This window comes from Lepus europaeus, chromosome 7 (genome assembly GCF_033115175.1).
Source record: "Lepus europaeus isolate LE1 chromosome 7, mLepTim1.pri, whole genome shotgun sequence".
Classification (NCBI taxonomy): Eukaryota; Metazoa; Chordata; class Mammalia; order Lagomorpha; family Leporidae; genus Lepus; species Lepus europaeus.
This window is the reverse complement of record NC_084833.1, coordinates 61,781,691-61,804,858: the sequence shown is the minus strand read 5'-3', so window position 1 is coordinate 61,804,858 and position 23,168 is coordinate 61,781,691. Positions and strand designations below refer to the sequence as shown.

The 23,168-nt window shown below is 45.3% G+C and overlaps 1 protein-coding gene across 5 annotated transcripts in view; it reads left to right on the top strand.

Moving 5' to 3' along the window:
* The window catches only part of NUMA1 (nuclear mitotic apparatus protein 1), an 86,012-nt gene that overhangs the window by 1,275 nt on the left and 61,569 nt on the right, over nucleotides 1-23,168 (top strand). For 3 of the 5 annotated variants that reach the window (XM_062196643.1, XM_062196644.1, XM_062196639.1), the window contains exon 1: nucleotides 16,048-16,305. The exons of the other annotated variants lie outside the window; for them this stretch is intronic. The gene's annotated coding sequence lies outside the window, so the exon portion shown is untranslated. Of the gene's footprint in view, nucleotides 1-16,047; nucleotides 16,306-23,168 lie in introns of those variants that run through there. 5 annotated transcript variants of the gene reach the window in all.

Sequence of the window (23,168 nt, the reverse complement as noted above, 5' to 3'; positions counted from 1 at the left end):
CGTGACTAGACGGGACCTAGGACAAGCATTCCATCCAGACAACTCTGAGCAAAAAGAGGTGTATGTGTGCCCTCCCTCGCTGCTGATGTGATATTTTCTCCCTTAGAGGAGGAAGCGCGAACTTCTCTGTAAATGTTTCAGAGGTACTCTTTTCTTGGTCCAAGTTTAAGCAAATGACTAATTGTAATGCCTGAATCTTAGTCCAAAGCCAAAAGCTGTACTCCCCCAAAGCTGGAAGCCCTTACCTGAAACTTCATTAAGAAACATGTGTGGGGCTGGTGTCGTGGTCAGTGGGTTAAGCAGCCATGTGCGTTGCCAGTGTCCCAGCTGCTCCACTTCCAATCTATTTTTTTAAAGATTTATTTATTTATTTGAAAGTCAGAGTTACACAGAGAGAGGAGAGGCAGAGGGAGAGAGAAGTCTTCTATCTGATGGTTCACTCCCCAGATGGCTGCAGCTGCACCGATCTGCCCATATGGGTTGCCGGCACTGCAGTTGGTGGCTTTACCCGCTACGCCACAGCACCGGCCCCTCCGCTTCCAATCTAGCTCTCTGCTTACCATACCTGGGAAAGCAGCTTAAGATGGCCTAAATGCCTGGGCCCCTGTCACCCACGTGGGAGACCCAGATGGAGTTCCAGGCTCTTGGCTTCATCCTGGCCCAGTCCCGACTGTTGTGAGCATTTAGGGAGTAAACCAGCAGCTGAAAGATCTCTTTCTGTCTCTCCCTCTTTCTCTATAGCTCTGCCTTTCAAATAAATAAATCTTTTTTTTTTTTTTTTTTAACACGTCTACTTAGAATGTTCTTTTTTACTTATGGAAGTGGGAAGAATACCTTGAACTAAGACTTAAGTTCTGAAAACTGTTAGTTTTCAGAACTTAAGTTCTAAAAACTGGAGGTGAAGTCTTGCCTTAGATGACTGAACAAAGCTGATTAGGGGCTATATTTTTAATTTTTTTAGAGTTTATTTATTAGAAAGGCAGCAGTGTTTTTCTTTCTTTTTTGGGGGGGTGGGGGTGGGGGAGGGTAGATGTTCTTTCTGCTGGTTCAAATTCCTATAATAGTTGGGGCTGAGCCAGACCAAAAGCAAGAGCCCAAAACTCCATGGGTGGCAGGAACTCCAAGGCCTTGGGCCATCCATTATTTTTTGCCTTCCCATTAGCAGGAAGCTGGATTGGAAGCGAAGTAACCAGTACTGAAACTGGCACTCTGATATGGGATGTGGGTGGACTAAGCAGTGGCTTAACCGGATGCACCACACGCCTGCCTCATTGAGTTGTTATTTTTTTTCTTTTTTTTTTTTAATTATTATTTTTAAAAATGTTTAAGAAAGCTTTTATTTAATGAATGCAAATTTCATAGCTACAGCTTTAGGAATAGGGCAGTTTTTCCCCCCATACCCACCCTCCCACTCCAACTCTTGTCTCACTTCCTCCTCCCTCTCCCATCTCATCCCATTCTTCATTAAGATTCACTTTTAATTAACTGTATACAGAAGACCAACTCTGTACTAAGTAAAGATTTGAACAATTTGTACCCCCACACACACTCAAAGTGTAAAATACTTTTTGAAAACAAGTTTTATAGTTAATTCTCATAGTATAACTCATTAAGGACAGAGGTCCTACATGGGGAGTAAGTGCACAGTGACTCCTGTTGTTGATTTAACAATTAATACTTATTTATGACATCAGTGATTACCCGAGGCTCTTGTCATAAGCTGCTAAGGCTATGGAAGCCTTTTGAGTCCACAAATTCCATCAGTATTTAGACAAAGCCATAAGCAAAGTGGAAGTCCTCTCCTCCCTTCAGAGAAAAGCACATCCTTCTTTGATGGCCCCTTCTTTCCACTGGGGTCTCACTCACAGAGATCCTTCATGTAGATCATTTTTTGCCCCAGTGTCTTGGCTTTCCATGCCTGAAATGTTCTCATGGGCTTTTCAGCCAGATCCATTGGGTTGTTTTGACAGCTGTGTATAATTAACAAAACCTTGTGGTCAGAAGAAATATTATAAATCATTTAAAAGTTTTATTTTAATTCTACTTGAAAGGCAGAGAATATAGAGCTTCCATCTGCTGGTTCACTCCCCAGATGCTCACAACAGCTGGGTTGGGCCAGGCCAAAGGCAGGAGCCAGAAACTATTCTGTTGTACATTTAGGCAGGAGGGGCCTGAGTATTTGGACCATCAACCATTGCCCTCTCATATGCATCAGCAAGGACAGTAGAGTAGCCGGGGTCCTAACTGGCACTCTGATATGGGATGCCATTGGCACAAGCAGTAACTTAACCTGCTGTATCACAGCACCAACCCCTCTGTTGTTTTAAAGATCCTCTTTGTTATTTATTTTTCTCACATTCATTAAATGGTGTGAATTTAATCTTATTTATCCTACTGTTGTCATATGGTAACTCCTCAATTGGATGTTTCATCTTTCATTCATTTTGTATAAATTCTCGGTTGTTACTTTAGATAATGCCTCTCCTAGATGGCATATTTAACTTATGTAGGGCCTTTTTATTCTGTTCTTCACATCTCTTTTTTTTTTTTTAATTTACTTCTTTTTAAAGATTTTTTTTTTTTTTTGGAAAGACAGAGTTACAGAGAGGCAGAGAGCAAGAGCGAGAGCGAGAGTGAGAGAGAGAGAGAGAGAGAGAGAGATCTTCCATATGCTGCTGGTTCACTCTTCAAATGTCCACAGTGGCTGGGGCTGGGGCTGGACCAGGCCAAAGCCAGGAGCTAGAATCTCTATCCTGGTCTTGCATGTGGGTAGCCAGGGCCTAAGCACTTGGGACATCTTCCATTCCTTTCCCAGGTATGTTATCAGGGAGCTTAATTGGAAGCAGAACAGCTGGGACTCACACTGGCACTCCAGTATGGTATACTGGTGTCGCAAGTATTGGCTTAACTCACTGCATCACAACACTGGCTGTTGACCTGCTTTTTGCCACTTCAGATTAATTTGTATTTTATAGAATTTTATATAAGTTAAATCATCCAATAAATAACCTTTTGTGTCTGGCATCTTTCATGTAGGAGAATGCACTCGAGATTTACCCTTTTAGTTGTATATATCGGTAATTTGTTACTTTTTATTTTTATTTATTTTATGGCTGTTGTCATATTTCATCTGTCATTCATTATCGACAGACATTTGGGTTGTGTCCAGTTTTTGGCTATTATGAATAAAGTTGGTGTGAGATTCATGTACACATCGTTGAGTGTATTTTTTCTTCCTTTTTGCAGTATATACTTAACTTTTTAAGAAATGGGACTGGTATTTGGCCTAGTGGTTAGGATGCCAGTGTGCCACATTGGAGTGTCTGGATTTGATTCCCGTCTTCAGCTCCTGACGCTTCCTGCTAATGCAGGCCCTTGGAGGCAGTGGTGGTGGTTTCAGTAATTGGGTTCCTGCCATTCACGTGTGGGACTTAGACTGCTTTGCTATTGCCTGGCTTTAGCCCAACCCAGCCTTGGCCATTGTGAGCATTTAGGAATTGAAGCAGTGGATGGGAACTCTGGCTTTCTTTCTCTGCCTCTCAAATAAAATAAAGCAGGGGCCAGTGTTGTCATACTGTAGGTTAAACTGCCACCTGCAACCCCAGCACAGGCAATGGTCCAAGTCCCAGCTATTCTAGTTCTCATCCACCTCCCTGCTAATGTGCCTGGGAAAGCAGTGGAAGATGTCCCAAATTTTTTAAGATTTGTTTATTTATTTGAAAGGCAGAGTTACAGAGAGGCAGAGGCAGAAAGAGAGAGATCTTCCATCCTCTGGTTTACTCCCCAAATGGCCTCAATGGCTGGAGCTGGGCTGATCCAAAGCCGGAAGCCAGGAGCTTCTTTGGGGCCTCCCACTCAGGAGCAGGGGACCAAGCACTTGGGTCATCTTCTGCTTTCCCAGGCCATAGCAGAGAGCTGGATTGGAAGAGGAACAGCTGGGACTTGATATGGTGCTCATATGGGATGCCATCTGTAGGTGGTGGCTTTATCCACTATACTACAGCACTAGCCCCTAAAATAAATCTTAAAAAAATAAAAATAAATTATCATTTTTTCAAAGTGGTTGTGATGTTTATGTTCTTTTTTAAAAAAATATTTATTTTTATTTATTTATTTAAAAAAAATTTTTTTTTGACAGGCAGAGTGGATAGTGAGAGAAAGAGAGACAGAGAGAAAGGTCTTCCTTTGCCGTTGGTTCACCCTCCAATGGCTGCCGCGGCTGGCACACCGCGCTGATCCAATGGCAGGAGCCAGGTGCTTCTCCTGGTCTCCCATGCGGGTGCAGGGCCCAAGCACTTGGGCCATCCTCCACTGCACTCCCTGGCCACAGCAGAGAGCTGGCCTGGAAGAGGGGCAACCGGGACAGAATCCGGCGCCCCGACCGGGACTAGAACCCGGTGTGCCAGCGCCGCAAGGTGGAGGATTAGCCTAGTGAGCCGCGGTGCCGGCCAAAAAATATTTATTTTATTTATTTGAAAGAGTTACAGAGAGAGGTAGAGACAGAGAGAGGTCTTCCATCCGCTGGTTCGCTCCCCAGATGGCGGCAACTGCCGGAGCTGCGCCAATCTGAAGCCAGGAGCTTCCTGCGAGTCTCCCATGCGGGTGCAGGGGCCCAAGAACTTGGGCCATCTTCTACTGCTTTCCCAGGCCATAGCTGGATAGGAAGAGGAGCAGCCAGGACTAGAACCGGCGCCCATATGGGATGATGGTGCTTCAGGCCAGGGCGTTAACCCGCTGTGCCACAGTGCCGGCCCCACTGTTTATGTTCTATACCAGTGTAGAAAATCTCTGGTTGCTTCATATTCTTGCCAACACTTGGTATTGTCAGTGCTTTTAATTTTAGCCATTCTCACAGAGGTGTCATAGCTCACTGTGGTTTGAATTCATGTTTTCTTGATAATTGATGATGCTGAACATCTTTTCATGTGTTCATTGGCTGTTTGTCTTTTAGAGCAGCTTTTGGGTTTGCTTCTGCTGGACACTCAAGGCTATTCCCAGACTGGGACCAAAATGTTTGTAATTTTGCTCTTGTAGATTTCCAGGTCATAAACATTGTATAAATTTGAACTCCAAGTTCATTGTTTTATATACCTATTGTTTTGAATTCCTAGAAGGTTTTGTTTTTGTTTTTGTGTTTTTTCCTCTTCCTTCACTAGGTGAACCATGTAATCTCTATTTCCCTATGGACAGATTTTTTTGTCCTAGTCCTTTTATTGGGTATAACCTTGGGATCTCAACCTCTACACAGAGGTCTCAGTTATCTTTTTTTTTTTTTTAAGATTTATTTATTTATTTGAAAGTCAGAGTTACACAGAGAGAGAAGAGGCAGAGAGAGAGAGAGGTCTTCCATCTGCTGATTCACTCCCCAGATGGCTGCAATGGCCGGAAATGCACTGATCCGAAGCCAGGAGCCAGGAGCTTCTTCCGGATCTCCCACGCGAGTGCAGGGGCCAAGCATTTGGGCCATCTTCTACTGCTTTCCCAGGCCATAGCAGAGAACTGGATTGGAAGAAGAGCAGCCAGGACTAGAACCGGCGCCCATATGGGATGCCGGCGCTTCAGGCCAGGGCATTAACCACTGCGCCTCAGCGCTGGCCCCCTCAGTTATCTTATGTGAGCTCCAGATGTGTCTCCTGGACCAATGAGAGTTTCCTAAATTTCTTACTGCTGGGGCAGCTATGCCATGAGCTCACTGATTCAGTTTTCAGCTTCTTTGTTTGTGGTTCCTAGGATTTCCCTTACATGTGAATTTGGTTTATATATGTGTCAGTGCAGATTCAATTGGCAAAACAGAAACTACATACTAGTTATTCACTCGAATGAACTTAATGAAGACGTGGTTTAAACCTTGTTTGAAAAGCTGAAAAAGCAAAAAGGGAACCTTAATGTAACTTTGATCAAACAGTAGTAAGCATCTTCCTCATCTAGGAGAGAAAAACAAAGGAAGGAAGGTTGGGCTTATCGGAACCTAGAAGTCTGGAGGGATCTGGAAGAGTTGCACCCAGATTCTCTGAGGGAGGGTGTTGCCTGGTGCTGCTGGTTTCTCAGGAGCTCACAGGAGGGCCCAGAGGAGCTAGGTTCAGTTGAGCCCCACCCAGCTGATACAGGTGCCTCTGAGGTGCACAGTGAGGCTAGTTCTGAAAAGTTAGAAAGAAACTGGGTGTAGGCAATTGCTGTTGTCAAGAAACACCAAGCCATAACTAGGAGGAAGTCCTTGTAACCTCCTCCTGCCTTCCATTTTTCCTTTGGCCACCCTCTATTGACGGTACCTACCAGGGAGCCAGCTGGCAAGACAAAATGAAATTTGTGGAGTTCAGACCCCATCATCACAAAGCAGAGCATAACAGTGTAAGTGTGAGGGAGTCAGTGTTGTGGCACAGCAGGTAAAGCCACTGTCTGCGATTCCAGCATCCTATATGGGCACTGGTTTTGAGTTCTGGCTGTTCCCCTTCCAATCCAGCTCCCTGCTAATGGCCTGGGGAAAGCAGCAGAAGATGGGAGACCTGGAAGAAGCTACTGGCTCCTGGCTTTGGCCTGGCCTAGCACTGGTCATTATGGCTATTTGGAGAGTGAACCAGTGCGTGGACGACCAGCCTCTTTCTGTCTTTCCCCTGTCTCTGTAACTCTGACTTTCAAATAAATAAATAAATCTTTAAACAAACAAACAGGGTAAGCTTGGAACTGAGAGATAATTACTTAATAATTGGCACAGATTGATTTATTTATTTGAAAGAGAGACAGGAACCAGAGAGAGAGAGAGAGAGAGAGAGAGAGAGAGAAAGATATCGAGAGATCTTCCATATGCTGGTTTACTCCCCAGGCTGCAATGGCCGGGGGTGGGCCATGCCAAAGACAGGAGCTTCATCTGGGTCTCAGGGTCTCTTGTCTTCATTTGGGTGGCAGGGGCCCAAACACTTGGGCCGTCTTTCCACTGCTTTCCTTCGACCATTAGCAGGGAGCTGATCAGAAGTGGAGCAGCCAGGATGTGAACTAGCATCCTTACCGGCGGCAGCTTAACCCACATGCCATAGTGCCAGCCCCGTCTTTCTGAGCATATGTAGTAGGAAAGTTTCCAGATTACCTAGCCCATTATATAAATAACTACTAATAGCAATGTTCAACTTTTTTTCCAACATATTTTGTGAATCAGGCACTTTCCGAAGCACTTTACGTGAATTACTTCCCAAAACTGTATGGTTCTTACTACTCCCTTTTACAGAAAAGGAAACTAAGGCACAGGTAGATTAAGTAATCTCTCTAAATCCGCACAGTTATAAATGTAGAGTTGTGTCCTAATCTAAGCATTCTGGGTTCCATATCCTACATTTTTTACTTCTACAGTTGCTGAAAGTTCTTCCCCATGTCAAGCTAAAAACTTCAACTTGCTAGTTCTGGCATTATCTTCTTGCAGGGGGACATACAAGGTGTTTTTTTTTTTAAAGATTTTTTTTTTTCATTTATTTAAAAGTCACAGTTACAGACAGAGAGAGGGAGAGACAGAGAGAAAGGTCTTCTATCCTCTGGTTCACTCCCCAAATAGTCACAATGGCCAGAGTTGAGCCTATCCGAAGCCAGGAGCCAGGAGCTCCCTCTGAGTCTCCCACGTGGGTGTAGGGGCCGCAGAGAGAAAAGTGTTCCATCCGCTGGTTCACTCCCCAAATGGCCTCAACGGCTGGAGCTGGACGTCTCCCAAGCCAGGAGCCAGGAGCTTTTTCCAGATCTCCCATGAGGGTGCAGGAGCCCAAGTACTGGGGCCATCTTTTACTGTTTTCCTAGGCCATAGCAGACAGCTGGATCAGAAGAAAAGCAGCCTGGACCAGAACCGGTACCCAAGGGGATACCGGTGCCGCAGGTGGATGATTAACCTACTGCACTACAGCACTGGTCCCACAACATTTTTTTTTTTTTTTAAGTTTGTTCATTTTTATTTATTTGAAAGATTCAGAGAGAGAGATATCTTCCAGTACTGGTTTACTTCCCAAATGCTCACAACAGCCAGGGCTGGGTCAGGAGCCTGGAATTCCATTTGGATCTCTCATGTGGGTAGCAGGGACCCAAGTACTTGAGCCATCACCTGCTGTCTCCCAGGGTGCCATTAGCTGGAAACTGAATTGAAAGCAGAGTTGAGACCCAGACATAGGGACTCTGATATGATGGGGGCGTCCCAAGCATAAACTCTGCTGCTGCCCCACATCTGTTGTTCTTGCCTTACATTTGGCATAACATACTTCCAGACCATTCATCATGATATTTGGCATTCTTCCTCACATGAACACTGATTTAGCTCTTCAGAGGTAGGGCACAGAGTTGTCTTCTAGTAATGCAGCTTGGGGTGGTGTTGATGTTTTAGGTAGCTCTGTTAGGCTCATGGCTCATCAAATGTGTGTTATTTATTTATTTATTTATTTTGACAGGCAGAGTGGACAGTGAGAGAGAGAGAGAGACAGAGAGAAAGGTCTTCCTTTGCTGTTGGTTCACCCTCCAATGGCCGCCGCGGTTGGTGCACTGCGGCCGGTGCACCGCGCTGGTCCGATGGCAGGAGCCAGGTGCTTCTCCTGGTCTCCCGTGGAGTGCAGGGCCCAAGCACTTGGGCAATCCTCCACTGCACTCCCGGGCCACAGCAGAGAGCTGGCCTGGAAGAGGGGCAACCGGGACAGAATCCGGTGCCCTGACTGGGACTAGAACCTGGTGTGCCGGCGCCGCAAGGTGGAGGATTAGCCTGTTGAGCTGCGGCACCGGCCCAAATGTGTTGTTAGTTATAGTCTTCCACCTCTCACTGTAAATAGCTTTTTATTTTTTTGCATACGTTTTTATTGAGGCCAGAGTTGTGGTTTAGTGAGTGAAGCCACTGCCTGCTGACATCCCACATAGGAGCTAGTTTGAGTCCCAGCTGCTCCACTTCCATTTCAGCTCCCTGATAATGTGCCTGGGAAAGCAGTGGAAGATGGCCAAAGTGCTTTGGCCCCTGCTACCCAAATGGTAAACCAGGATGAAGTTAATGGTGTCTGGCTGTGGCCTGGTCCAGCCCTAGCCATTGTGGCCATTTGAGGAGTGAACCAGTAGTTAAAAGATCTCAATCTGTCTCTCCTCTGTTATTCTGAATTTCAAATACAAATAATAAAAATCTTTTTTTTTTTTTTTTACTTTTTGACAGGCAGAGTGGACAGTGAGAGAGAGAGACAGAGAGAAAGGTCTTCCTTTTTGCTGTTGGTTCACCCTCCAATGGCTGCTGCGGAAGCGCGCTGCGGCCAGTGCACCGAGCTGATCCGATGGCAGGAGCCAGGTGCTTCTCCTGGTCTCCCATGGGGTGCAGGGCCCAAGCACTTGGGCCATCCTCCACTGCACTCCCTGGCCACAGCAGAGAGCTGGCCTGGAAAAGGGGCAACCGGGACAGAATCCGATGCCCCGACCGGGACTAGAACCCGGTGTGCTGGCGCCGCAAGGCGGAGGATTAGCCTAGTGAGCTGCGGCACCGGCTAATAATAAAAATCTTAAAAAAATTTTATTTATTTATTTGAAAGGCAGAGTTACAGAGGAGAGACAGAGATAAAGAGAGATTTTGGGGCTGGCGCTGTGACATAGTGGGTAAAGCCGTCACCTACAGTGCCGGCATCCCATATAGGTGCCAATATGAGCTGCTCCACTTCCGATCCAGCTCTCTGCTATGACCTGGGAAAGCAGTAGGAGATGGTCTAAGTCCTTGGGTCCTTGCACCTGCATGGGAGACCCGGAAGAAGCTCCTGGCTCCTGGCTTTGGATTGGCACAGCTCTGGCCGTTGCAGCCAGCTGGGGAGTGAACCAGCGGATGGAAGACTTCTCTCTCTCTGCCTCCCCTTCTCTCTCTGTGTAACTCTGACTTTCAAATAAATAAATCAGTCGACGCCGTGGCTCAACAGGCTAATCCTCCACCTTGTGGCGCCGGCCCACCAGGTTCTAGTCCCGGTCGGGGCACCAGATTCTGTCCCAGTTGCCCCTCTTCCAGGCCAGCTCTCTGCTGTGGCCCGGGAGTGCAGTGGAGGATGGCCCAAGTCACCCCATGGGAGACCAGGAGAAGCACCTGGCTCCTGCCTTCAGATCAGCGTGGTGCGGATCAGCCACAGTGGGGAAGAGGCTGGACTACATCACAGCTGAAATTAAGCGATACGAATCCCAGCTCCGGGACCTGGGACGGCAGTCAGAGCAGCAGAGGGAGACCCTGGCCCAGCTGCAGCAGGAGTTCCAGCGGGCGCAGGCGGCCAAGGCAGGGGCTCCTCCGAAGGCCTGACCTCGTGGCGGGGTTGGGGTGGGATGGGGCCACTCTAAGTAGCTAATAAAATGTAAACACCTGGAAAAACAAAAAACAAAAAACAAAAAACCAACGCTCTCTCACTGTCCACTCTGCCTGTCAAAAAAAACAAAAACAAAAAACAAACAAAGAAAAAACCAACAACAAAAAAACCACAAATAAATCAATCTTTAAAAAAAAATTTTTTTTTTTTTTTTAAAGAGATCTTTTATGCTGGTTCACTCCCTAAATAAACTACTGCAGCAGCCAGGGCTTGGCCAGGCTGAAGCCAGGAGCCAGGAGCTCCATTTGCATCTCCCATGTTGGTGGCAGGGGCCCAAGCACTTGAACCATCATCTGCTGCCTTCCCAGGCACATTTTTCCTTCTGGGCAGCCTTTTTTTTTTTTTTTTTTTTTTTTTTAAGATTCATTTATTTTTTGAAAGAGTTACACACAGAGAGGAGAAGCAGAGAGAGAGAGAGAGAGAGGTTTTCCATCCACTGGTTCACTCCCAAATGGCTGCAACAGCTGGAGCAGCACCGATCCGAAGCCAGGAGCCAGGAACTTCTCCAGGTCTTCCCATGCGGGTGCAGGGGCCCAAGGTCTTGGGCCATCATCAACTGCTTTCCCAGGCCGTAATGGAGAGCTTGGATTGGAAGTGGAACATCCAGGACTCGAACAGGTGCCCATACAGGAAGCTGGCACTGCAGGTGGCAGCTTTACCCTCCATGCAACAGTGCTGGCCCCTGGGCAGCCTTTTTAATATGAGCTGCTATAAGTCTGTATCATTTTGTATTTGATTAGTTCTTTTATCCTGAATACAGAACTTTATACTTAATTCTATTGTTATTTTTGGTGACATCAAGCCTCTTAAGACCTTTTTACCAGATAATATCTAAAAGCTTTATATTTTTTCTCCTTCGGTTTAATTCCAAAGACTGACAAATAGACCTTTTATGTTGTTATTCTAAGTCTTTAGATTAAAAAAAACAAAATATTGTGGTAGGTTTGTAAAGCAGGTTCCATGGCACATCATCATAGATCTTACTTCAATAATGGAGGAATAATTTATTATTTTTTAAAAAATTTATTTATGTATATGAAAGGCAGAACTACAGAGAGGCAGAGACAGAGAAAGAGAGGTCTTCCATCTGCTGGTTTACCACCCTAAGTGGCCACAATGGCCAGAGCTGTGCTGATCTGAAGCCAGGAGCTAGGAGCTTCTTCCAGGTCTTCCACGTGGGTGCAGGGGCCCAAGCATTTGGGCCATTTTCTAATGCTTTCTTAGGCCATAGCAGAAAGCTGGATCGGAAGTGGAGCAGCCGAGACTCAAACTGGTGCACATGTGGGTTGCCGGCACTATAGGTGGCGGCTTTACCTGCTATGCCACAGCGTTGGCCCCAATAATTTTAACTATTCCTTCTGGTAGGTTAGGGTAGAAGCTATCTGGAAAAAGCAGTATCTTGGCTGTCATTGAGGGGAGGAGAGAACTGAGGTTAAGGGTTGGTTACTAGGGGGCCAGTGTTGTGGTGCAGCAGGTTAAGCTGCTGCTTGCAGTGCTGGCCCCATACCAGAGTGCTCTGTCTCTGATACAGCTCCCAGCTAATGAGTCTGGGAAAACAGCTGAAGATGGTCCAAGTACTTGTGCCCCTGCCACCCATGTGGGAAACGTGGATGGAGTTTCTGGCTCCTGACTTTGGCCTGGCTCAACCCTGGCCATTGTGGCCATTTGGGAGTAAACCAGCGGATGGAAGAAACTAATTCATCCTAGTAAGGGGCCACTTCAAGGATCAAAATGATCTGATGGCTGTAGAAGGGAGATGGGACATTATTGTACAGCACGGTCCTGGGTTGAGGTCTCTGTTGGCGCTTGTCACCTGCCTTTTCTGTCCTTTTTATGGAGTTTCTTGGAAGCCAGTGCAGGAAACACCAGTGATTCATCCTTGCAGATTTCTTCTGCCTTTGTGCAGCTGAGGACTGGTTTATCTGGTAAGAGGTTAAGATTTCATATATGTCAGGTGCATATATTTGACCATTTGAATGTCTTTCTGTGACTGGCCAGAGATGCTTGTATAGAAGGCTCTCAAGTTTTTGGTACCCTGTGGCAAGGTGGCTGCAGTGGTCCTCTATGTGGGCAGCAGTTGCATTCTGCCCTGTTTGTGGGTGTTGGTTATGTGTCTACTTCTGTGATGGCCATGGTGAGGAGTGAAGCCATAACAGCTGTTTCCTGTTTCTGTACTTCCTGTGGTGTGACAATGTGAGTTTTAGAGAAACCTCTTGTCTCCTAAGAGTTTCCCACAGTACCCCTCATGAACTGCAGCAGAGTCGACTCTGTTGCTTATCTCGCAAGTGTAGTTCCTTAGGCAATGAGCGAGTAACTAACGAATGCTGCAAAGCCGAATATAAAGATGTGTGTAATACAGAATTTCTCTCCTTGCCAGTTTTTTACTTTGAAAATTTTCAAACTTTTATCTACTTTATAAATATAACAAATATTTTGTATGCTCTTCGCCCAGATTCATTGATTGTTAACATTTTGCCATATTTGCATTTTATCTATCCTTCATTTTCTGAACCTTTTGACTGTTGGATGTGCACATCATATTACTTCATCACTAAATATTTCAGCAAATATTTCCTTACAACAAGGGGCTCTTCTCATATAACCACAGTATTACTAGAACTGAAACAATTTAAAATTGGTTCAATACATCCAGTATATATTACTTGTTAAGATTTCTTAAAATTTCCCAAGAATCAGGGCTGACATTGTGACGCAGTGGGTTAAGCCCATTTGGGATGGTCTGCATACTGTATGGGCACCGATTCTAATCTCAGCTGCTTCACTTCTGATCCAGCTCCCCACTAATGCACCTGGGAAAGCAGCAGAGGCTGGCCCAAGTGCTTGGGCCCCTGCACCCATATGGGAGACCTAGAAGAAGCTCCTGGCTCCTGGCTTCAGCCTGGCCCAGCCCTGGGCATTATGACCATTTGGGGAGTGAATCAGTGGATGCAAGAGCTCTCTTTCTCTATCTCTCCCTCTCTCTGTAACTCTGCCTTTCTTTTTCTCTTTCTTTTTTTTTTTTTGACAGGCAGAGTGGACAGTGAGAGAGAGACAGACAGAGAGAAAGGTCTTCCTTTTTGCCGTTGGTTCACCCTCCAGCGGCCGGCCGGCGCGTTGCGGCCGGCGCACTGCACTGATCCGAAGGCAGGAGCCAGGTGCTTCTCCTGGTCTCCCATGGGGTGACTTGGGCCATCCTCCACTGCGCTCTCTGGCCACAGCAGAGAGCTGGCCTGGAAGAGGGGCAACCGGGACAGAATCTGGCACCACGACCGGGACTAGAACCCGGTGTGCCAGCGCCGCAAGGTGGAGGATTAGCCTGTTGAGCCACGGTGCCAGCCTCTGCCTTTCAAATAAATAAAATAAATATTTTAAAAATGATTCCAAGTCTTTTGTAATAATTTGTTTCTATTCAAGATCTGTTGAAGGATAGTGTCTGCATTTAGTGGCCATGATTTTGATAGTTTCATCTGATTTTGGTAGTTTTAGATAGTTTTTGATGGTTTAGTCTGCTTTAACCTTGAGCAGTTCTTTAATCTCTTTTAATCTTGAATGCTTTTTTTTTTTTTTTTTTTTTTTTGTCTTTCATAGCACTGATGTTTTTGAAGAGTTTGGGTTAGTTTTGCTGGATGTCTCCTAATGTGGATTTGCTTGATTATTTCCTCTTGATTAGATTTGATTTAAACATTTTTCGTGATGGAACTACAGCAGTTTGATTAATGAAGCCAACACTGAAGCACATGGAAGCAATATCCAGTTTTGAAGATAGTATATAATTTGGCAGTCGATTGTGTAGCCTAATCTGTAATTGAGAGAGGAAGGAATTCAGTAGAACTTGGAACAACTGGGAAAGACTGGCAGGAAGATGGAACTTGGAAGAGAGCCTCTGAGGCAGTTGGGTTCTAGTGAAAAAAAGCTGTGATTTGGGCTTCCTATTTCACGTTTAAGATTATATATAATGAAAAGTGAATTTGAGAACTCTGTATCTCCGTCAGTGTTTGCACCTCTGGGAAACCTCATGTATAGAGCTCATGCTTTGGCTTCATACAGGTAGACTTGTCAGGATTTTGCCAACTGCCTAACCTTGAGGAAGTTGTCTTACTTGCAAGATGGAGTATTAATAATTATTTACAACGGTTCGTTTTGAAATATGACATACATATTTGAATTAAAATGTTTGAACACCTTTAGAAGGGGTTAGTGCTCCTAGTAGTGCTGTGTGCCCCACTGGAGTGTTCATTTCTGTGACCTGTCTGACCCCTGAAAGGGTTTGAGTTTTCCCTGCCTGAATTACTGAAGGCATGGGAATGTGCAAGGGTGTGGCCCATGCAGAGGGAAGTGGAATTAGTTCAGACTATACTCTGTGGAACAGTGGGAAATAGAGTTGAATAAATGGCTTGAGGCCATATGATGAAGGACTTGGAAAGTTAAGCCAAAGAATTTTGGTGTGATGCTTGAGGGAGAAGAAAGCCGTGGAAGGGGCCAGTGTTGTGATGCTGCAGGTTAAGCTGCCGCTTGTGATGCTGGCGTCCCATGTTAGATTGCCAGTTTGAGTCCTGGCTGCCACTGCTGCTGCTGCTGTCCGCCTCCGCCTCCTCCTCCTCCTCCTCCTCCTTCTTCTTCTTCTTTTTTTTTTTTTTATAAAGTCAGAGCTACAGAGAGAGAGAGAGAGAGATCTTCCATCCACTGGTTCACTCTTCAGATGGCTGCAACAGGTAGGACAGGGCCAGGCCAAAGCCGGGAGCCAGGAGCTTCTGTCAGGTCTCCTGCTGGGTGATAGAGGCCCAAGCACTTGAGCCATCCTCTACTACTTTCCCAGGGTTATTAGCAGGAAGCTGGTTCAGAAGTGGAGCAGCCAGAACTTGAACCGGCATCCATTTGATGGATGCTGATATTGCAGGCAATGGCCCTACCCACTACATCACAATGCTTGCCCCTTGCTGCTCCACTTCTGATCCAGCTCCCTGCTAATGCACCTGGGAAGGCAGTGGAAGATGCCCCAAGGACTTGGGCCCCTGCCATCCATGTGAGAGACCTGGTTGGAGTTCCTGTCTTGAGCTTGGCCCAGTCCCAGCTATTGTGAGCATTTGGTGAGTGAACCAGTAAGAGAGAAGATCTTTCTCTGTCACTCTGCCTTTCAAATAAATAAGAAAAAAGAGGCCAGCGCCATGGCATAACAGGCTAATCCTCCGCCTTGCGATGCCGGCACACCAGGTTCTAGTCCCGGTTGGGGCGCCAGATTCTATCCCGGTTGCCCCTCTTCCAGGCCAGCTCTCTGCTATGACCCGGGAAGGCAGTGGAGGATGGCCCAAGACCTTGGGCCCTGCACCCGCATGGGAGACCAGGAGAAGCACCTGGCTCCTGGCTTCGGATCAGCGAGATGCGCCGGCCGCGGCGGCCATTGGAGGGTGAACCAACAGCAAAAGGAAGACCTTTCTCTCTGTCTCTCTTACTATGCACTCTGCCTGTCAAAAAAAAAAAAAAGAAAGAAAGAAAGAAAAAGAAAAAAGAGAGAGAAGGACAGGAAGGAAAGAAAACAAAACTGTGGAAAGTTTCCAAGGCAGGAAAGAGACTTGAAAATTAGAGTGGTGTGAAGCCTCCTGAGGAAGGACCTTTCCTTGTTTAGAGACTGGATTCCTAATAGGGCAGGGCCCTCCCAGTGCTGACCAACTGAGGGTGTGGTTTGGCAGTCTTGCCACAGGAGGCCAGAATTTCTGCCCCAGTGACTCTTCCTGCTCTGCCACTGACTCACCCCGTTGACCTGGCCTGCATGGCTTCCCTTCTGGTTGCTCTCGGATCCGCAGAATGCTGGGCTGCCCAGGATAATGTGAGGCTGAGCTGACCAACAGTGGATGGGATAGGGGAATGAGCAAACATTCCCGTCTGTTTGCCCCTTCCCCCTTCCCTGAGTGGAGGATAATTCCAATCCACACTGCCAGGGATCGCTCTGTCCTGTCCTGCAGAGGCTGTCCACCAGGAGGTGAGTTAAGATGGTTTCTGCTTCCTCTGCATTTTCATTGGTCAGCTTTTTCCTGCGTGGTGACTCTGCTACTTTCTTTTTCCCTGATGTGGATTTTTCAGAGCAACCTTCTTTGAATCACTTGAAGCAAATAAGTTACTGCAGGGGATAGGCTGAGAGGTTTAAAACATGTATGTTTTTAATTGTGGGGCAAGAGTCCTGAGGTTTTCACTGGCCGGTGTTCTGAGATAGATTGCCCAGAACATTACGAAGCAGACAGTAAACACTAGTTCATGTCCACTGGGGCCACTGCAGAGAGGCCCTTGTCTTAAGCCATCATTTCTCAGCTGCTGGGTTTCAAAACCGCTCTTAGTGTGCTTTCACGTCCTGAGTGATCTTCTCTTTTGACCAGGAGAATGAAAGACCAAGATGAGGAGCAGGGAAGGAGGGAGCTGTGTGAATAAGTATTAGTGTTTTATGCTGGGAGTCAGAGTATCTGGATCTCTGTCCTGGTAACTGTGACCAGCTGTGTGACTGGGGACAAATTGTCTACCCTCAGTGGCTGAAATTTCCTCATATAAAAATGGACAACTTGGATTATATGATTTTGAAGATTTTTTTCCAGGGCCAAATTTATGGTCATATGATGTGTGATTATGAAGTAATATACTAGTGCATTTTTAACACATGTGACAGATAGTGAACATATCTTGTCCCCTCCATTGTAATTGTGGGTCACTTACAATGATTTAAATCTGTCCTCCTCAAAATAATTGTGTTCTTGGCCTTTATATGTTCTGGTGAAGCTCTAGGAGCTCAAAACATTTTTTACTTTGGAGCCAATCTTTTGGATATCCTCAAAGATAGTAAGTCACTCTTGCTCAGTGGATTCAATTTTTGGAAACAGCCAGAAGATACTGGGAGAAAAAGAGTCAAGCAATGCAAATCCTTTTTTGGTGAAGAATGAGGTGTGACTTTAGAACAGTAAGACCTAATTTTTCTATGTGTCTCACATAGAGTAGATTTTAGAACAGTTCCCAAAAAAGTGTTTAATAAATATGTTGTGCTGTGGCAAAATTATTAGAATAAGTAAATCACTACCTAAGGAGACTACATCTTGTTTATAGTTTTCATTTTGTTTAATAATATTTGAAAAGCTTATTAATAAAGGAGTCAGTTTCCTTTAGACTCATTGTGCTTACGCTTACTTCTAGGTCAAGGTGACAAGATAGTGGAGACAGCCTTTCTCCTGGTTGTCCTCCCAAATCACAAATGTGTTGAGGGCCCAAGAGGGTTGGAGCATGTTGCTGCAGGGAGTGGCAGCTGAGGCGCCATTGCAATCCCATCTGCAGAAGAACCACAGAAAAGAGTTGAGATTTTTCTGGCTGTGGCAGCCACCATCCATCAGCATGCCCAGGTCAGATTGATCTCCAGGTGGTGTGGCTCCAGTAGATGGTTTGGAAGCTCCAGGCTTTTGTAGAAGAAGTGATGTAATAAATTGATTAATTTTGAGTCAGCAGTTGTAGGTTTGAGAAAGGGTGAGGGTGGAGCAAGGTGTCAAAGCAGAGGGGTTGTTATCTTGGATGTGTTCAAATTAGAATGCTTATAGTACCTTGGACTCTGTGCCTGGAAATTGTGGTTCTGTTGATAACTCATCAGCAAAATGAAGTGTTAGATGTTAGTGGCAAAAGATTTGGTCACTAAGTCACTTTAAGATCATTTGCTATCCTCTAACTCTAGGCTTTGTTTTCCTCATTCTCTACAAAGCGCACCTCCCCCCACCCCCCACGATTTATTTGTTTATTTGAAAGGCAGAGTGACACCAGGAGGAGTGACTGGGGTGGGGAGCTGGGGTAGTGGGGTTGGGGAGAGAGAGTGCTTCCATTCAGCTGTTTACTCTCCAAATGCCTGCAAACACCCAGGGCTGGGCCCTGCCAAAGCTGGGAGCCAGGAACTCCATGTGGGTCTTCCATATGAGAGGCAAAAATCCAAGTACTTGCACCATCATCTGCTGCCTCTCGGGCACATTAGCAGGAAGCTGGATTGGAAGTGTAAAGTAGCTGAGACTCAAACCAGGCACTCTGATGTGGCTTGTAGGCATCTCAGGGGGCAGCTAACCCACTGTGCCACAACACCCACCCTGTTTTCCTCACTATCGTATGAAGAGAGTTAAGAGATGCTAGGGGTTCTGGATCTGAATGTTAAATTAGGTCTAAGGAAGTTTGACATGGGGAAGTATCTGTTTGTTCTAAGCTACTTAACTATAGACCGGCGATAGGAGTAGAATTCCCTTTTACCCCCTGAATCCTAGTGACTACTCTCTGCTTGCAGTCATATCTGGGTGATCATACTTGAAAAAGCTATTGAGTGAGAAGCAGGCACTGGGAGCTTTCTCCTGAAAAACAACCACAGGACATACTGGTCTTGGGAAGTTCCTTGGTGGGGCCTATTGTTTTTGAAGAAGGTGGGGGTGAATTTCATCAACATGAATAGTGTGGATATTGTGATTTAGAGGCTCCAGCAGCTTTGTACCCTGCTGTTGTTAATTTCAAGCATTTCTCTAAAGGAATTCTCTTAATGATTGATGTAATGGGATTCACTTAGAGAACAAACCCCATGTAACCACAATTAGAAGCTAAATGCCCAAGAGAAGACCAGTTGCTGGAGAAATGGTGGCCTAATCAGTTGCTTTTTAATACTTAGCTCCTACAGATGACCTCAAGGAGGGAACCAACTACTTAGGGAAGTCAACTAGGCTCAACTAGATCTGGACTCTAAACAGAGGAGGAGCTGACCTACAGAATCCACACCTCTTAATCTCCCTGTTTCTCTTCTTTCCCCCAGTGCCCTTTAGTTTTAATTAGGATTGTGTAAACACAGTCAGTTTGCCAGTCCCCTTAAAGTGGCAGGCCCATGACATTTTCTGCTGGTCACTCATGCGAGGTGTCTGATTTAAAATCAGAGGGACTATCTGCTTTCAACTATTGGGCTTTTGCTGGCTGTCTCACTGAAAGAATTCACTAGATTGGGCCAGTTGGCTCTCCTTCAGTCTGACAGCATTATTTAGTACCCACCACATGCAAGTGTTGTGCTGGAGTGGAGTTGATCAGTGAATAGCATGGTTTCTGCCCCTTAGGAGCATAATCAGGTGAAACATATAGAGCTCAAGGAGGAATGGCACAAGAGATATGGGAACACATCTGGAGTGGGGAATGGCTTGCCTGTGGAATTAGCCATTTTTGATGTATGGAATAACATGACCCAATCCATGATATTTAGGTCTTCATCTATTTTAAATGTAAGGTTTTAGATGTTAAAGTTAAGAAGTCCTAGTAATCTTACAGTATAGAGTTTGTCGGATATCTCACATTTACATAACTGATTCCTCATTTATAGTAAACCAACTCAAAAAGCAAGAAGATAGGAAGTATTCAGAGCTATGTCCCTTTAAACTGAGATCCCCAGTCATGAAAGATGTTTTTCTTAGGCATATATGTTATGTACAGTCTTCTTATTGTGACTGATTCTTTTAGGATAAAATTTCTCATAAGCAGTTGGCTTTTGATTGTAGGGTGAAAAGTGCATTCCTTGGAACCTGAACAAAAAATGTCATGTACTCATTATAGGAAATATAAAAAATATAGAAAAAAACAGAGAAGAAAATAGAAATCACCCAAAATCCTACCATCTGTAGAAAACTGTTCACATTTTAATGTATTTATTTTCAGTATTTTGTACCTCTGCATATTTTTACATTTTCTGGGCCATATAATACCTACAATTTTATTTCTGCCTTTACTCCATTTATCTTTTTTTATTATATATATACTGTTGCTAAAATTCTTTGTAAATATTTCTGATGGCTACATAATAGTCTATCATCTAAGATTTTTATGGTGCTTTTAATGATTCCAATTTTTAATTTTATTAAAAATTATTTATTTGCAATGTGGAATGACAAGGACACGAAGGAGGAGGAGGAGGAGAGAGAGAGAGAGAGAGATTCTTCTGTCTACTGGTTCACTGTCCAAATGGCTACAACAGCCAAGTCTGGGCCAGGCTGAAGCCAGGAACTCCATCCAGGTCTCCTACATGAGTGACAGGTACCAAAATACTTGGGCTGTCATCATCTGCTGTTTTTCCAGCTACATTAGCAGGAAGCTGGATTAGAAGTAAAGCAGCTAGAACTTGAGCTGGCACTCTGCTAATGGGATGCCAGCATCGTAAGTGGAGGCTAAATCTGGTGTGCCACAACCCTGGCCTCAATTTTTTCTTTTACAAATTAAAAAAAAAAAAAAACTTATCTATTTTCATTTTATTTGAAAGGTAGACTGAGAGGCAGAGAAATCTTCCATCTGCTGGTTCACTCCCCAAATGCCTGCCACAGTTGGAGGTGGGCCAGGCCCCCATCAGGAAACCAGAACTCAGTCTGTCTCCCACATGGGTGGCAGAGACTCATTACCTGACCATCATCTGCTGCCTTCTGGCACATTAGTAGGAAGTTGGATCAGAAGCAGTGGCAGAAACGGGACTTGATCCTAGGCATTTGATATGGGATGTGAGTGTCCTCAAGTGGTGGCTTGACTCACAGTACCACAATACCCACCTCCCTATAAAAGTTTTTTTTAAATAATTTATTTGAGAAACAATGAGACAGAGGTCTCACTTGCTAGTCCACTCCACAAATTCATACAATGCCTGGTTGAAGCTGTGAATACAATCCTGGTTGCCTGTGTGAATGACAGGAGCCGAATTATTAGAGCCAAGGTCTGTATTAGTAGGAAGCTGGACCTAGGCACTTTGATGTGTGATGTGGGTGTGTCTCAATTGATGTCTTAACCATTAAGTCAAGTGTCTACCCCTAGTTATCCCATTTAAAAACTTTTTAGTAAGGAGGCCAGCGTTGTGGTTCTGCTGTGTGCAAGGCTGGCATCTGATATTGGAAAGCCAGTTTGAGTCCTGGCTGGTCTACTTCCTATCCAGCTCCCTGCTAATGTACCTGGGAAGGCAATGGGTGGTCTGGTCCCCTGCCACCCACGTGGGAGACCCAGATGAAGTTTCTGGCACCTGGCTTCTGCCTGGCCCGGCCCTAGACATGGCTGCCATTTGAGGAGTGAACCAGCAGATGGAAGACCTCTCTCTTTCTCTCTGCCTCTCTGTAACTCTGCCTTTCAAATAAATAAATAAATAAATCTTTAAAAAAGGAGAAAATCTATTTATTTACTTAAGAGCTAGAGAGACAGATACACAGAAAACTCCCATCTGCTGGTTTATTCCCATGTGCCCACAATGACTGGGACTGGGCTGGGCCAAAGCCTGTAGCTGGGAACTCAATTCACTCTCCGACATGGGTGGTAGGAACCCAATTACTTAAGCTGTCATCATTGCCACCTAGGATCTGCCCTGGAAAGAAGCTGGAGTCAGGAGCATGAGCCAGTTATCAAGCCCTGTCACTCCAATATGGGTCATAGGTATCTTAGTGGGCCTTCTAACTAACTGCTAGGCCAAATGCCTACCCCCAAAGTGGCTTTTATAGCATACCCACTCTGGAGATAACCTAGTAACCCATTTATCTTATCTATCTATCTATCTATTTGAAGTGTTACACAGAGAGAGGAGAAGCAGAGGGAGAGAGAGAGAAAGAGAGGTCTTCCATCCAATGGTTCACTCCTCAATTGACCGCAACAGCGGAAGCTTCGCTGATCCAAAGCCAGGAGCCAGGAGCTTCTTCCGGGTCTCCCACGTGGATGCAGGAGCCCAAGGACTTGGGCTATCTTCTACTGCTTTCCCAGGCCATAGCAAAGAGCTGGATAGGAAGTGGAGCAGCCAGGTCTCGAACCAGTGCCCATATGGGATGCCGGCGCTTCAGGCCAGGGCGTTAACCCTCTGCGCCACAGTGCTGGCCCCTCATTTATCAATTATCCATTAATTGCATGAATTGATTAAACCACTCTTGAGAGTCGAATCCCAATCACTTCTTAAAGGTCCCACCTTTTCATTCATGGTGGGGATTAAATTTCCACATGAATTTTAGAGGGAACAAACTGTATTCAAACCATATCATAACCCTTACTATGAAATTTTTGTCAAACTTTTAAAAGTGTGAGCAACCTATTACATACTAACGTGGAAAATATCAAATTTTTAGGAGAAAAGGCAAGTTGCACCACATATCATACAGTATGATTATAGGTATGTAGACCAAACACATGTACATTTTTATGTGTAACATACATACATACTATTCATGTGTATGTGTCTGAAAACTGATACAAGAAACTTTTGAAAAAAATTCACTAAATTTAAAAAAGATTTATTTATTTGAAAGAGTGACGGGGGAGAGAGGGACCATTAGAGAGAGAGAGAGAAAGAGATCTTCCATTTGCTGGTTCACTCTCTAAAATAACCACAAAAGCCAGGGCAGATCTGGGCTGAAGTCAGGAGCCCAAAACTCCATCCAGCTCTCTCCCAGGGTGGCGGGGGCCCAAGTACTCAGGCTGTCATTCTCTTTCTCAGGTGTATTAGCAGCCTGGACTCAAACTGGCACTTTGATATGGGATGCTGGCAATTTAACTCACTGTGCCACAATCCCAGCCTCACAAAAAACTTGTGTCCCCTCTGAGGAAAGAGGCCAATTGTGAATATGAGTTAAGGCTGGATGAATGGAGAATTTTGCACCCAGTTTTTACTCTGGTACTTGATTAGCATATTATTTCACAATGATGATGTAGTCTTTCACCTTCCTGCTAGCTGGTGGGCCTGTGTCTGTACTTTGTCAGGTGTATGACGAAGTAGGATTAATTCCCCAGACCGTCTCTGCTCCCGTCAGTTGAGTTGGAAGCAGGTACTGAGATCAGAACAAGATGAGAGGAATGAAGGAGCAG